The sequence below is a fragment of the Carassius auratus genome, unplaced genomic scaffold (assembly GCF_003368295.1).
Source record: "Carassius auratus strain Wakin unplaced genomic scaffold, ASM336829v1 scaf_tig00001753, whole genome shotgun sequence".
Lineage (NCBI taxonomy): Eukaryota > Metazoa > Chordata > Actinopteri > Cypriniformes > Cyprinidae > Carassius > Carassius auratus.
In genome coordinates this window covers 468,788-484,775 of record NW_020523394.1, presented here as the reverse complement: position 1 = coordinate 484,775, position 15,988 = coordinate 468,788, and the positions used below count along the sequence as shown (strand labels likewise).

The 15,988-nt window shown below is 35.5% G+C and overlaps 1 protein-coding gene across 3 annotated transcripts in view; it reads left to right on the top strand.

Moving 5' to 3' along the window:
* LOC113069557 (platelet-derived growth factor receptor beta-like) overlaps window positions 1–15,988 on the top strand; it is a 78,410-nt gene that overhangs the window by 28,642 nt on the left and 33,780 nt on the right. The window contains exon 1 of one of the 3 annotated variants that reach the window (XM_026242708.1): window positions 8,746–9,028. The exons of 1 other annotated variant lie outside the window; for it this stretch is intronic. The gene's annotated coding sequence lies outside the window, so the exon portion shown is untranslated. Of the gene's footprint in view, window positions 1–8,745; window positions 9,029–9,990; window positions 10,195–15,988 lie in introns of those variants that run through there. One more of the 3 variants, XM_026242707.1, reaches the window with a different exon arrangement.

Below are 15,988 nucleotides of genomic sequence, written 5' to 3'. Positions count from 1 at the left end.
AAAAGAGGACTTTGGTCCACTGGGCAAAAGTCCAGTTCTTCTTCTCCTTAGCCCAGCTAAAACGCCTGATGTTGTCTGTGTTTCATTGGTGTCTTAACAAGAGGAATACGACAACTGTAGCCAAATTCCTTGACACGTCTGTATTAGGGTTGGGAACCATTGGAAGTTTTCTGGTTACGGTTCCACCTAACAGTTCCGATTCCATTAAAATCATTCAAATACCATTAAAAAATAGTGGTAAGAAAAGATGCACAATACTCAACTACTCAATGTTCAATAACGTTTATTACTTACGGTCAACTTAATTTAAAGGTTGGAAATGTCAAAATGCAACATATATACAGTATACAGATCTTCATAAGTAGGGTTGGGTATTGTTATAAATCTTCCGCTTCTGGTTCCATTTAAATGAACTATTATTATGTTTTATTTTTATTTTTTTTATTTATTATTATTTTACCTTCATTGAATGTGTAGTGTTGCTGGAAGGTTGTAAATAATGCTGAGTAATGATAGTCCATCAATCAGCATATGCTTCAAAGTTGATGTTTTTTACACTATCAATAACATTTTGCTTTTCAAGCAGGAATAAGCTGGTTGGTCAAATAGTCCCTTGAGGGCTAATAGGGTTATACACATCATGTATACACACACACTCCATACTGCCTCTATATATAATGCAGTCAGAAGATGGTGTGATGCAATGAGTGATTTCCATGTTTTTTTTAAATGTAAAGCACATGAAAATAAATATTTTCTATCACTTTGTTTATCACTCTTGAAATTACCTGTATGTTAAATACCCTATTCCTTAAACTTACATAACAATAGCAGTCTATTTATTTAGTGGTCCAAATTGAAGTCAGTATGTGTATTGATGACAATATGGGACAAATATCATGTAATTTAGTGGTGGCAGGTGCTGCACGCTGCCGTTACATGTAGAGTCAGACAAAACGACGTGCACAGTTATCAAAGGTTCACTCAAATTCTTGAATCAGTTTTGATTGACAATCCTCATAAGGCTGTGGTTCTCTTGGATGGTTGTGTATCTTTTTCTTCCACACTTTTTCCTCCCACTCAACTTTCTGTTAACATGCTTGGATACAGCACTCTGTGAACAGCCAACTTCTTTGGTAATGAAAGTTTGTGGCTTACCCTCCTTGTGAAGGGTGTCAATGATTGTCTTCTGGACAACTGTCAGATCAGCAGTCTTCCCCATGATTGTGTAGCCTAGTGAACCAAACTGAGAGGCCATTTTGAAGGCTCAGGAAACCTTTGCAAGTGTTTTGAGTTGATTAGCTGATTGGCATGTCACTATATTCTAATTTATTGAGACTGAATTGGTGGGTTTTTGTTAAATGTGAGCCAAAATCATTACAATAATAACACAAGTTTCACAATTTGAATTGAATTACTGAAATAAATGGAATAAATAGACTTTTCCATGACATTTTAATTTATTGAGATGCACTTGTATATAAAAAAATAGTAACTCATCTTCCTGTGTGTCTGTATTTGTCCTCTAGGGGGCAGTTATCAACTTTCAGACATGCACTAAGGGAATTCTTTCTTATTACCACATTCAGTCACTTCCCAGTCATTCTCAGGAAACAAGCCTTATCATGAAATGACACTTAAATATGACTCATCCTTTTCCCAGTTTAATTATAAAATAATATATATTAGTTAATTAATAATTAATATTTAATATGCCATAAATTACTATGTGAATTGTGACATTCATTAATGATACATAAAATACTAATCCACTGAAGTGAACAAACAGTATTATCAAAATAGTGCGTGTCATGATTTCTGTATTTTAGATTAAACATAAAATATTTGAACATTTACAAAAATCATATTTATTTCTTCACTGGACAATGAAAGTTGGACAAAATGTTATTCTAAAGTGGTGCTAAAATATACACGTTTCCTTAATCATTCATGTTTTTTTTTTTTTTTTATCCTAAAATCATAATGTTGATCGTGTGGATCCCTTGTGGATTATTTTTATGTTATTATCAGCTGTTTGGACTCTCATTCTGATGGCACCCATTTACTGCAGAATGAAGAAACAAACTCATCTACATCTTCGATGGGCTGAGGGTGAAGTCAGTTTCAGAAAAGTTTCATTTTTTGGTGAAATGTTCCCTTAAGCTGCGCTCTGTAAAATAAACATACATTCTCCCATACATTTCATTTCTCATTCTCCCTCTCTTCCACTTAAAATGAGCACTCTCAAGCATACAAACACACTAAGTGAATGCTTGAGCTGTGTTTAGGATCTCTGGTCATCTCTCCTCCTCCATTTCCTGTCTCAGTGTGAGCTCAGAAGTCCTATTTGAGAAGGTCCAGCCATATATCCTCAGAGCGACCTGAACCTCTGACCTCCAGCTGTGAAGACTCAAACTAACTCATGGAGAAACACTGGGAAGTAAAACAATGAATCACAAATTATTTTATCATGAAAACCTTTTATTCTAGATCTGTTTTGTTCTCCCTATCTTTCAGTTGCATGCATGTCCAGTGCAAATATGTATATAAAGACTAATTCCTAAATTTACAATAATTGGGTTTCTGCAATAATTATGCAACAAATACACTCAATATTTATATATTAACTTTCACTGTTGCACAGAAACTCTCATCTCATTTCCTAAACAAAAATAAACAGCTCTTCAGATGTATTACTGAAAAGGTGATCCCACCCACAGTAACATTTTCCCCATAATTCACCAGATGTTCATCTTAAAATAGATAAATATAAGATTATAAAAGTTTTTTTTTAGTTTTTTTTTTTTGGGCCAGATATAGAGATTCAATTTCACACTCAGCATTTCTCAGACTTCTGTTAGTGCGATCCAAACCACAGTGTGTGGCGCTGCAGTTATCCATCATATAACTGGATATTTCACTCTTAAATCATATTCAACAGTTTATTACACAACTAGTTACTCTTTTAGGGAGTAACACAGTATTGTAATGCACTACTTTTAAAGTAACTTTCCCAAACACTAGGAGAGTGCTCCAAATCTAATGGTCAACTGCATTACAAGACAGCTGCCCATGTAGACGGCTAAAATAAGACTAGTTTGTGTGTGTCTGTTTCTGAACTGAGTGTGTGACAACGACATTCTAAGTTTTACAGACTTTAGAAGGCAGCACCTCCTCCTCCCAAAAGACTCTCTCTCTTTCTCTCTCTCTCTCTCTCTCTCTCTCTCACACACACACACACAGACACACACACACATTTACTGACAGAAGCCTGACCAATTAGCTCCTTCAGTGGCTCTTTATGCAGATAAAGCGTGCTGTGAGAGACAAAGCTCTGAGAGACACATGCTCCGTTGCTTCCGTTCTGTACTCAACTCTCACTGACTAATGAGAGCAAATACTGATGACGAACCACAGAGTCTGACCTGAGATCAGCTCGCATTTGCTTAACCGAGCCAATGAAACGAGTCAGAGACACACGAGAACTGATCCTGGGTCAGTGTTTATGTGCAACAGATGCAAGAATCACTGTTTTTGGACAAAAATGCTTCCAAACACTCGTTTTATGCTCATATTATGGACATCAACTAGTGTTTTATGTTAATTTCGTCAGCATAATTTTTTTACACAGAAAAAAGTGAGCCGATAACTAAATAAGAAGCAGTTTTGAATGACAAAATCTATGAATAAATTGTCAATTCACTCTGGTTTTCTCTGCATTAAAGTGACAACAGCTTCATAAACCTGCTGCCGTCTGTGCCATTAATGTTAATCAAGTTTAACCAAAACCATGAGATTTTAGTTGATATTTTGTCAGATAACTAAAACATGACTTGATCAAAAGAATCTGACTAATACTAATCAAATTACCTTACTAAGATACTTTATTTAATAAAATATGAATATAATAAAAGATAAACAAATAAAAAAATACACTATACATAGACACATAGCTTATATATAGTGCTTAGCAAAACAAAAAACTCGAGATCAAACTAAAAAAAGTTAAATAAATGTCACAAACATCATAAACACAGACCGTATGTTTGTATGTGTGTGTGTTGAGAAAGGCTGCATGTGTTGCACATGCTTGTGTGTAGTTTCTGATGTATAAATGTGTGGGACGTCCTGCACGAGGATGAATAGCTAATGTTACCGTATCTGAGTCCATCTGCATTCTCGGCTTGTGTGTGGTCAGAGAGTTTAATCAAACTGATCTCATAACAGTCTTGTTCACATTGTTTGTATTTAGAGGATGTTTGCTGAACGATAAAGATGAATATTTCAGGCCCTTCACAGATGGATGGAAACCTGCAGCAAACGTTTCACAGATGATCCTGCAATGTGTTGACGTCTCTGATTAAACTGTTATTCTGATTCAGCAAATAAGCTAACAGACAGATTTTGATCAGAGTAATTTGTGTATTCGAACTGTTTGTTCCTTCCTGAAACAAGAAAATATCAGTTAGCATGACAAACGTTTTAAATAAAAACATGACTCACTTTTATTAGTTTTATTCCAATTTATTGCGAGTTAGACTCAACCAAATTAGGCAATGTCTAGGCGTCTGGATTTCCAATCTCTTTCTTATAAATTACTGCTGCACGTAAAACTAAAATTAACTTGCATTTGTCTGAGAAAAGAGTTTAAAATTAAGTTTCAGCTGAACTAGCCTATTTCAGAAATAAATCAAAGCTACATTACATTAAGCGATAAATTACATGGATAGGCCTAAACATATTCAGTGATGTGGAGCATGCTTCTATATGCTTATTTATTATTATTATTAACTCAATTAGCTTATTGCGCAGCTTATTGGAATATCTGATTGAGATCGTGCATCATTTATGTATAACTGAATTGCCTAGGCTAATTTATAATTTTCATTCAGTTATAATTTTCTTTAAAATGTATTTGTTTATAACTTATTTGATTTATTTTAAATTTGTTGAATGCTGTTCCTCTTAAAGGTACAGTAAGCGATTTCTGAGAAATGCTGTTGATATTTGAAATCATCAAAACAAACACGCCCTCTTCCCAAAAGAATCACACCCCTGTCTTGATAGCTCCTCCCCCAAATTTACGAACTTTAAGTTGTAACCCATTTCCTACATAGGCTACATCTCACATGTGACTTGACTTTACTACGTGTGCCAAAACACTGATCTGAATCAAAAGGTTCTTGAGATGTGATAATATAAGTGCCGATTTGAATTTAAAAATCTAAGATCTAAATCTAGGTCTGAAGATTTGTATGAGCCCAAAGCTCAGATCTGAACAAAAAGATTCACGGTAGGTGCTCTAAAGTCCCGATTCAAATAAAAAGAATCACGATACACGCTTCAAAGCGCTGATCTGAATCAAACGATTCACATGCCTTCCAAAGATTCATTTCGAATTAAAAGATTTAATAAAGTTGCAGAAACTTTGTGAAGCCATGTTTCAGAATGTATTCAACAATACACAAGAAAGCTGTATTTGCTGTAATGAAGCAATTATGTTATTAATTGACGTCAGCCAGTTGAAGCGCAGAATTAGTGCAGTAGGGTAGGTTAGTTCACATATATAAATGCCACAATTCTGTCAGGTTGAGAAAACGTACTTCAACTACCATCTCTGACAACCATCTGTGGGTTAAACACTAGCTTCTTAGATTATTTATAATACAGCTGTCAAGCTGTCAGTACGTCTGTCTATACGTAGCTACCATGATGTACGGAAATGATCGAAACACGACATCGTCGAAAATCCGCATTTATGCAAATGTCGACAGTTTATGCGCATATCAAGTGTTGTTTTTTTATTTCTTAAGTGCAAATATAAGAAATCACAAAAATGATTGGATGGAAACCATGCAATAGGCCAACAGCTGCAGGACTGAGCAGCCGTGAATAAATCTTGATGTGGATTTGAGATGTCAGACAGAAGAACTGGGACAATGACAGAGTTTTCATTCAGATGTGAAGATGAGAAACACAGGAAGCTGCAGTTTAACCCAGATGAGGGAAAATCGGATGTTTAGAGAACATATATATATATATATATATATATATATATATATATATATATATATATATATATATATATATATATATATATATATATATATATATATATATATATAGTTTTTTTGAACTACTAACTACTATATTGAACTATATACTCAGGCAATATCAGTCAATATACATCCTGATGGTACTTGTTCCATATTTCCCTTGCTGTGATTCAACAATGCTATAAAGACTAGTTTATTAATATTACTACTACTGCTAGTGGACATTCAAATGAGACGGCCTTGCTCTCAGTTGTTGAAGCTCTAAGACTGCAAGAGCAGAATCCAAATCTTCAGTACTTATCCTGCTAGATCTGTCCGCTGCTTTTGACACGGTTAATCACCAGATCCTCCTATCAACCCTACTGGCAAATGGCATCTCAGGAACCACACTTCAATGGTTTGAGTCTTACCTATCAGATATGTCCTTCAAAGTATCTTGGAGAGGTGAGGTGTCCAAGTCTCAACATCTAACTACTGGGGTGCCTCAGGGCTCAGTTCTTGGACCACTTCTCTTCTCTGTCTACATGGCATCATTAGGTTCTGTCATTCAGAAACATGGCTTTTCATACCACTGCTATGCTGATGACACTCAACTCTACCTCTCATTCCATCCTGATGATTCGACGGTAGCTATTCGCATCTCAGCTTGTCTAACAGACATTTCTTCCTAGATGATGGACCATCACCTTCAACTCTGCCTTGCCAAGACAGAACTGCTTGTGATTCCAGCAAATCCATCGTTCCATCACAATTTCACCATCAAGTTAGGCACTTCAACCATAAATCTTTAAAAACAGCTATAAGCCTTGGAGTTATGATTGATGATCGGCTGACTTTCTCAGACCACATTCCTAAAACTGTCCGATCCTGCAGATTTGCTTTATTCAACATCAAGAAGATCAAGCCCTTTCTTTCAGAACATGCTGCACAACTCCTTGTTCAAGCTCTTGTTCTGTCCAGGCTGGACTATTGCAATGCCCTCTTGCAAGATTTTTAATGAGCCAAAAAGAATACACGTCACACCTCTGTTTATCAATTTGCACTGGCTTCCAATAGCTGCTCGCATAAAATTCAAGGCATTGATGTTTGCCTACAAAACTACCACTGGCTCTGCACCCATTTACCTAAATTTGTTACTTCAGGCTTATGTGCCCTCTAGTCGTGGCCTAATGGTTAGAGGGTTGGACTCCCAATCGAAGGGTTGTGGGTTCTAGTCTCGGGCCGGACGGAATTGTGGGTGGGGGGAGTGCATGTACAGTTCTCTCTCCACCCTCAATACCACGACTTAGGTGCCCTTGAGCAAGGCATCGAACCCCCAACTGCTCCCCGGGCGCCGCAGCATAAATGGCTGCCCACTGCTCCGGGTGTGTGCTCACAGTGTGTGTGTGTGTGTGTGTGTTCACTGCTCTGTGTGTGTGCATTTCGGATGGGTTAAATGCAGAGCACAAATTCTGAGTATGGGTCACCATACTTGGCTGAATGTCACTTCACTTTCACTTTCACTCTAGAAGCTTGCGTTCTGCAAGTGAACGTCGCTTGATTGTGCCATCCCAAAGAAGCACAAAGTCACTTTTACGGACTTTTAAATTAAATGTTCCCTCCTGGTGGAATGACCTCCCCAACTCAATCCGAGCAGTCCTTACCCATCTTCAAGAATCGGCTAAAAACACATCTCTTCCGTCTTTATTTGACCCTCTAACTTTATTACTCAATATTCTAATTCTATTCTTAAAAAATCTAACTACCTCTCTAATCTTTTTGTATTCTATTTTTCTTTTAATTTTTTATGCAATTATATATGTGTGTGTATGTGTAAAGACCTCTAACTAGCTTGCTCTATTCTTTTGTTATTCTATCTGTTTTCTTTTTATTTATTATAGTATTTAAAATCCCATGCTACGTGTACTGTGTTAACCTAACTGAGACTTGTTATAGCACTTATATAGCATTGCTCTTTTTGTTGTTTTTGATTGCTTCCACTGTCTTCATCTGTAAGTGGCTTTGGATAAAAGCGTCTGCTAAATGCATAAATGTAAATGTACTATCATTATCATAATCATCATTTGAAGCAACTGTACGTCATTTGTCAACTTTGTCAAATAAATTGTAAAGAATTGTTTTTTGCATTTTTAGGTAGCCTACTTCCTCTCATTTTACGTAGCTAGCTCTCATTAGTAGCAACAATAAAAGAAAAATAAAATGACTGCAGCATTTATTACAAATGTCATTTGGTACTCATATTTTTACAAGCCTATGCTGAAAAAAAAAACCTAACTCAGGAATGTACAATAACAAACTCTTTGTGACAGTTCTTTGGCACAAAACATTTTATTCCTTATCCTTTTTATTCATTCAGCTCCTGTGTGTCTGTTCAAGGCCTCTAATGAGTCTCTGTTTATCAGGACATTTTGTGTTCATTCACACAATTACAGAGCGTATGCCAACAACTTCCCTCTCCCTCTCCCTGTAATAAAGAGAAAAAGGTCTTACTCAGCTCTTGGATGTTGTTATGAATTTGCAAGCTACTTCTCTTGCTGCCTGGGAGAGAGAGAGAGAGAGCCAAGACTGAAACAGATCCTCGTACTCTGTGTTTAGGTGTATGTGTTGAGCTCTCAGCACTATTTGCCACTATAGACACACCTTCCCTTCACCAAAACCACACTTTATTCCATTGCATTTTCCATTTCTTCACTTTGGCTCGAGCACTTCTCTGCCCTCAAAACAGCTTTCTCTCTTGTTTCTCTCTTTTGTTTTTCCTTCTTTTCTTCTCTTCAGCTGGGCGCCTCATTGTGAGTGCTGCCAAAGTCCTCCTCATTTCCCTTCAGCTCGTGTTTTCAGCGAAATAGAAACAGGCGACTGTTGCTGAGGAGTTCTGGCTGGGCTCGTGTTTTTGTGTGTTTCTTCAGGTCTAGTGAACCTCTGGAAGACAAACGCCGCGGCGTTGAGCCTCGTCCTCAAGAGTTCTCCACATGGTACGGCTGCTTTTATTTTCAGGAAACTGTCATTGCTCTTTCATAGTTCAGCAACTGCCATTTCAAGATTTGGGGTCGGTAAGGATGCATTAAATTGAACAAAAGGCACAGTAAAGACATTTCTAATGTTGAAAAGATTTATATTTCAAATAAATGCTGTTCTTTTGAAGGTTTCATTCATCAAAGAATCCTGACAAATAAAATGTACCACGGTTTCCACAAAAATATGAAGCAGCACAACTGTTTTCAACACTGATAATAATCAGAAATGTTTTCTTGAGCAGTAAATCAGTATATTAAAATGATTTCTGAAGGATCACTTTACACTGAAGACTGGAGGAATGATGGAAATTCAGCTTTGATCACAGGAATAAATGACATTTGAAAATATTCTCAAATAGAGAACAGTTATTTTAAATTGTAATAATATTCCAATGTTTTTACTGTATTTTTAATCAAATAAGAAGAAGAGACGTCTTTCAAAACCATTAAACAATCTCACTGATCCCAAACTGATTGTATTCTCACTTATTCACTTAAATAAATAAATAAAGTAATTATTTAGTTATTAAAAGTATAGAGCGATAAAATGAATGTCAAGAGCAGCTCAGATCATTTGATGAGAAAAAAATTACTTCCTGTGTCGACATTTGATTACAGATCAGAAATCTGAGCACAGTTTGAGAAATTGTTGAGATTCCTCTGTAAAAAAAAAAGAAAAGTAAGATAATTTGTGATATAAAAGGTTGTAATTACCTTTAATTATTTATTTCTTTTTTATTCTGGAAATTGTCTTTTATAGACTTTAGTCTCCCTTAGCAGACAATATAATATTTTCGTCTTTATACTGTATATGGATGTAACTGCACTGTGTTTAATCTGTGCTACCTTTGTAGGGATGTTAGTTTTACTATCAAGTGAGTGAACCCTGCTGTGGTCATTAGACTAAATAAACAGATCTGCTGCCCAACCTCCTCTCTCTCTCTCTCTCTCTCTGTCTGAGACCCTGGAGACCCGAGCTTTAGCTCCATCCTCCCTCCAGCAGCTGTATGAGCGACCGCTACAGAGATCTCAGACAGAGAGAGAGAGAGAGGAGCGAGAAGTTAGCAAGAACGGAGGCTTTTCCTAGACATGCTTTTGCTCTGACGTCCAGCCGTCTGCTGAAGGTAAGAGACGTAATGGGATTCGATTACAAAGCGTTCGCTTCTGTCTGCTCTCCTGTAAGTCCTCCTGAGTGTTTTACTTCATGAGGTTTTGGTAAAATGCTGCCTTAAATATCTGAAGTCCAGGAGTAACAGCGAAAAAGAAAGTAGCTGGAATGTGACTCTTCCTGAAGTTAGATGGTTTCAGTCTTAGACAGAACTTTGTTTGGAGAACTTCACCTCATTTGTGCCCCTCTCACACCATCTTTTAGATCGTTCTTGCACATTCTGTCACTGAGTTGCTTGTTTTTATCCAGATGTTGGTGATGATAGACAGCCGTTCGATGTTCTGAGAGGGATTTATTTGATCTGAGAGATGCCTTATGTCTTTTCTGTGAGCTTTTGATTAGGAAGGGATGATTTCTGCTTATTTACACACACACACACACACACACACACAATAACATATATATATATATATATATATATATATATATATATATATATATATATATATATATATATATATATATATATATATATATATAATCAATATAGTACTATATTAGTGAAATAAGATGTAAAATATAATAAGAAATTAGTCAGAGGTGGCTGTACATTTATCTGAAGCAGCTCTTTGTATAAATGGTTGTAAGTCACACAGATGTTCAGCAGCTGATCTCCGTTTCTCTCGTGTGTGAATGTGCTGGTACAGAAAGTCCCGTTACTCATGAGTTTCTCCTGCAGCTCATTGTTGTGTCTTGAGGAGTTTTTCTAGAACACGCTGGTATTAGTCACACGTGAGTAAGACGTGAGCAATATCTGTGATGGGACTGTCAGGAGTTAAATGGAGTGGTTCTCGTTGGGACGGACGGAGCCCCTGCTGCGTCACCAGCTGTTTCCTGACCCCCTCATCTGGCCCCCCTCATCATACCAGTCCCCTGAAAAAATGTGCTCCCCATTAGCAGCGGAGGAGTGGAGCTCATGAACCGCGTCAGACAGAACTGCAGAGACCCACAAACATCACAAACACTTTACAGAAAGCACGGTTTAGAACGTTTGGTTTCTTAAAGTTTGTAATTTATTTATTTATTTTAATTATTTAACTTATTTTAATAATTTAATGGGACAGTACAGAATAACTGTTAATATTAATCACATTTTTGTTTTTAATTGTCCTTGGTTAGACTTTTACTAAGAACTTAAGAAATATAACAACTGACAATCAGTCAGCCCATGAATAAACATACAATAGAAAATAATAAATTATTTGTGAATTAATTAATTATATGCAAAAATATATATATATTTTATAGTTTAGTTCTTTAATTCTGACTTTTGCACTACAGTTCATTATCTCTGTTTTTGTACTCTGTAAAATGACAATAAAGTTAAAAACCCTTTTTAAAAACAAAACAAACCATGATATTAAGACATTACCATGATAAATAAAACAGAGTCATAGTATCACCAAAGCATCAGTCCAAGATCTGAGTCTCCTTCACCACTCGAGCAGAAGTTATTCTTCTTTCGTCAGGCTGAAGCTCCTTCACTCCTTCACTCAAGTGTGTGTTTAATCGTCTGAATCCTGCGGTTAATGACCACTAAGATTGCAGCATAACAACTATTATACAAGAATGCAGAAAGAAAGAGAGATGATGCTGTCTTCATCAATCTCAATGAGCTGCGTTTCTGCCGTCTCTCTGCACTCCGGCCAAGTCAAACAGAGACACAAGAAGATAGTGTTGGGTTTGACTGAGAAACCTGGCTTGGGAGACCAAAAAAAATATTATTAGACCTTATTTACATAACCAGTTCTCAATAGGAAAGACAGAACGCTCTGTGTGCGTGTGTGTTTGCATTGGAATGCATATATGAGTGTTTGTGTTGCGTTTTAGTCATTTCACAGCAATGCAACGTGTTTCTGCTTCCAACTCTTCTGATTATAGAGAATAATCTGTCATTCTTGTTTGGGACATGTGTCCTTTCCTCAAGGAAAGGCCTGAAGTGCTCTGGACTCAAACGGTATTAATTTGATTTCATACATCGCTAGTTTAATTAATGCATTATACCAAGTTGCACTCTCAGTGTTGGATCACTATAGACATGTGTAAACTACAGTAATGGCAAAACTGAAGTTAGATAAACTGTTGATATGTTTATATCAAGCTACCTGAACTGAGACAGCAATGCAACAGCTGTGTTTTTTCTGAAATACCAAATGACTAAAAGTGTGCCGATGCAATAACAAAAAGCGTTCTTTTAGTATTGACGAGATACTAGTTTTTTTATTAATTTTATTTTAATGTATTAATTTGTATTATTATTATAGTTTTTACCAATATTTTGAACCCATTTTTTATTAGTTATTTATTTTTCTTAATTTATGTCTATACTTTATATTTCCTAGTTAAAGACCTCAAGTTCAACTAAATTAAAATGAGAAATGTAACCTAGAAAGGCTTTTTTGTGCATCAGTGAGTTTCCATCATAGTTTATGTGTATGTTTTCTTACCAAATAAAAACAAAACAATCCACCTCAATATCAGTGCACATGTTTTTTTTAATGGACATTTTATGTACATCTAAGTTTAGTTTTTTTTTTTTTTTTTTTTTTTTGTGAAATGACAAAATCTGTAAAAGTTGGATTGGATGGAAACAGCTGATACTGTATGTGAAGTGTATAATGCTAACGGTGTGACGAGTGTGTTTCTGGTCTTATGCTCTTCATCTCTCCAGCACCGCACGGATGTCACTGCCTCTTCCTCATCCTCATCCCCCCCCCCTTCTCTCTCTCTCTCTCTCTCTCTCTCTGTGTGTGTCACTCTGTCAGCAGCTGGTTTAAGCTGTAATCATTTAAAGCCCTCTCTCAGATGTGGGGGTGTTAGACGTGTTGTTTAGAGAGGATGGGGTTTGGTTTGATGAGTTGGTGTTTTTGACTGGGTAAGTTGACGACATTGTCTTTCAGAGTCATTCTGGCTTTTTGAGTCATTGTTTATATGCTGTTTACTGAGGCAATTTTCACTGACTGTTGCTCATAGTTACAGTTGGTGTTTTAAGGATATATATATATATATATATATATATATATATATATATATATATATATATATATATATATATATTTTTTTTTTTTTTTTTATAAAAACCTGATTTGAGCAGAAATGAATGTGCAAAACTCAAATATCAGGCACAGCAATAAGAGTATGTTTACACTACAACAACTTACTAAAAACAGAATTTCTTTTCATTTGCATTTTTGAAAGGTTTTGCATACAGACCACGACACTGTCAAAACGATCGCTGATCACACGGATCCATGAAAACGCTGCATTATTCATGCCGGTAGTTGTTGATGTCTTTCTAAAGAAGAAACACTACTGTTTGCACAAATTCACATTTTTGTAGTTTACACAGAGACCATAATGGTCTAATGGAGCTGTTTTCAAAGACCTCTGGGTGACACAAATGATGAGGACATGTAAATTAACAGCTGAAACGCATAAAAAGTTTTTAGTTTTTAGTCGAAAACATTGTCCTGTAAAAACCCCCTTAGAAACTGCCTAATAACCACTGACAACGCCATAACAACTCCCTAGCAACCACCCACAAAACTGGAGCATCACGTGGTGTTTTACAAGATGAGCATCTCTCCTAAATGTTGATATTTTTCTTTAGAGAATTTTACAGTAACAGGGTTGTGTGTCATTTAATATGAGAATGTCTTTTACATTATATTTTAAATTCTGATTTTGAATTTGAATTGAGGAACTAAACTGAATTTAATTTAATGGAAAACCAGTATATCAATTCAAATTTGGGAAGTAGAATTAGTATTGAATATAACATTAATACGTTTTTTTTTTTTTTACTAGATAAGCAAGGTTTTTCAAGACAGATAGATAAAAATCCATAATTATATTTAATTTTACATGTAGAATTAAGTAAAAATCTACTTACTTAAGTTAAGAAAATTTAACAAAGAAAGTAGTTCACTTTAGCTTGGCCAGAAAAAAATCATTTTTTACTTAGTCAGAGCTTGCTTGAAAATAATTTTTACTCAGTATAGCACTGAATTAAACCATGCTTTCAAAAATGTATGTGATACTAAATAATACAATAATACAATAGATATCATGTAGACACTATAGCAAATCGCATAACAATTCTGTGTTTACATTAGAAGAACACTTCAGATCGGCTCGTGTCTGTCCTAAACGCACTGGTCTGCTGATGCCGGGAGGAGTGCTGTTGCAGCGCTTCATCACTTCATCTTAATGTCTTCCACGGCTGTGTTTGGGACAGGGTCTGAAACTCCAGATGTGGCCAATAGCTTCAGGCTGCAGTTTTTCCCGCTTTATCTGCATCCGGAGCGGAACTTTCTAACATTCTCTGGTGACGTGTCTCTGGCTCAGAGTCTGAAAAACAGTTATAAACACCACAGTAAAGTCAAAATTGTACAGCGCTTTGGAAAATTACGAGAATCTGGGAGAAAAACTAGATGAACTTTAACTTGTGGAGTCGCCTGTTTAAATGTGGGATCTTTCCAAATGCTTTTTCCTATAACAATTCATCCCTAATGATTTGAGGAGAGTAGGGTTAATGTGAGAGATGCTGACCACATCTCTCTCTCACACACACACACACACACACACACACACACACACACACACACACACAGCACTGATTTCTCCACTCCTCACAGACACCTCAAACAAACCTGATGGCTGAATGAACTCACTCAGAATTACGACAATTCACTGATTTTTGCTCAATGGATCCATGCTTTGTTGTTCATTTTATCAAAATGTTTCATTGTTTCTTGTGAAGAACAACTTCATTACAGTGTTGTTTTATTAATAATTATATACTGTGATATTTTGTTATTTTGAACTAGATTGCATATATTTTTTTTCAGTTTCAATTTAATTTTAGGGAACTTTTTTTTAACTGTTTTTATGATTTTATATATATGTGTTTATATATATATATATATATATATATATATATATATATATATATATATATATATATATATATAGAGAGAGAGAGAGAGAGAGAGAGAGAGAGAGAGAGAGAGAGAGAGAGAGAGAGAGAGAGAGATAGATAGATAGATAGAGTTTTATATATAGTTTTGGTTTCAGTTTCTGTTAATAATAAAAGACATACTTTTATAGTCTTTGTTAATATTTTGTAGAAATATTTTCTATTTTATTTTTAGATTTTCTGTCATCACTGTAATTTTAGTAATTTTGCATATAATGTTTTTATTGATTTATTTGTTATTTAATACTCCAAGTTAAACAAATTTCAATTAATGTTTATTTTATTTCAAGTAACTTCTTTTTCCTCTTGCAATTTTAAGTCAGAAACTCATAATAACTGTAATTCTTACATGCATGTAACAGTAGCCTTAGTTTTTTTTCATATTGCTTAATTCTCTATTAATTTATTCCCTTCATTTTATTCCAGTATCATTAAGATCATCACACCTATGAAAAAGTAGCAGATTATTACTATTGTTTTTATCATTTGAAATACTTATGAGTGCATAATGGTACGCTAATAATTTAGTACCATGGTATATCTCAAAGTACCTCCTCAACACTGAGCATTTAGCCACATTATTTTTTTAAGTGAAGTATCAGTATAAAGAGACAAAATCTTTCCCCTGCATTTTCAGTTTCTCTTTGTTGATGTTTGAATCCCTCACCCCCTTCAAACACTAAAAAAACATGTCTTCTGTTAGCGCTAGACTCAAAAACCAGCTGATTTGTGAGAAGGAAAGGAAGTTCAGCAGAGAAAGCAGTGCTTACAA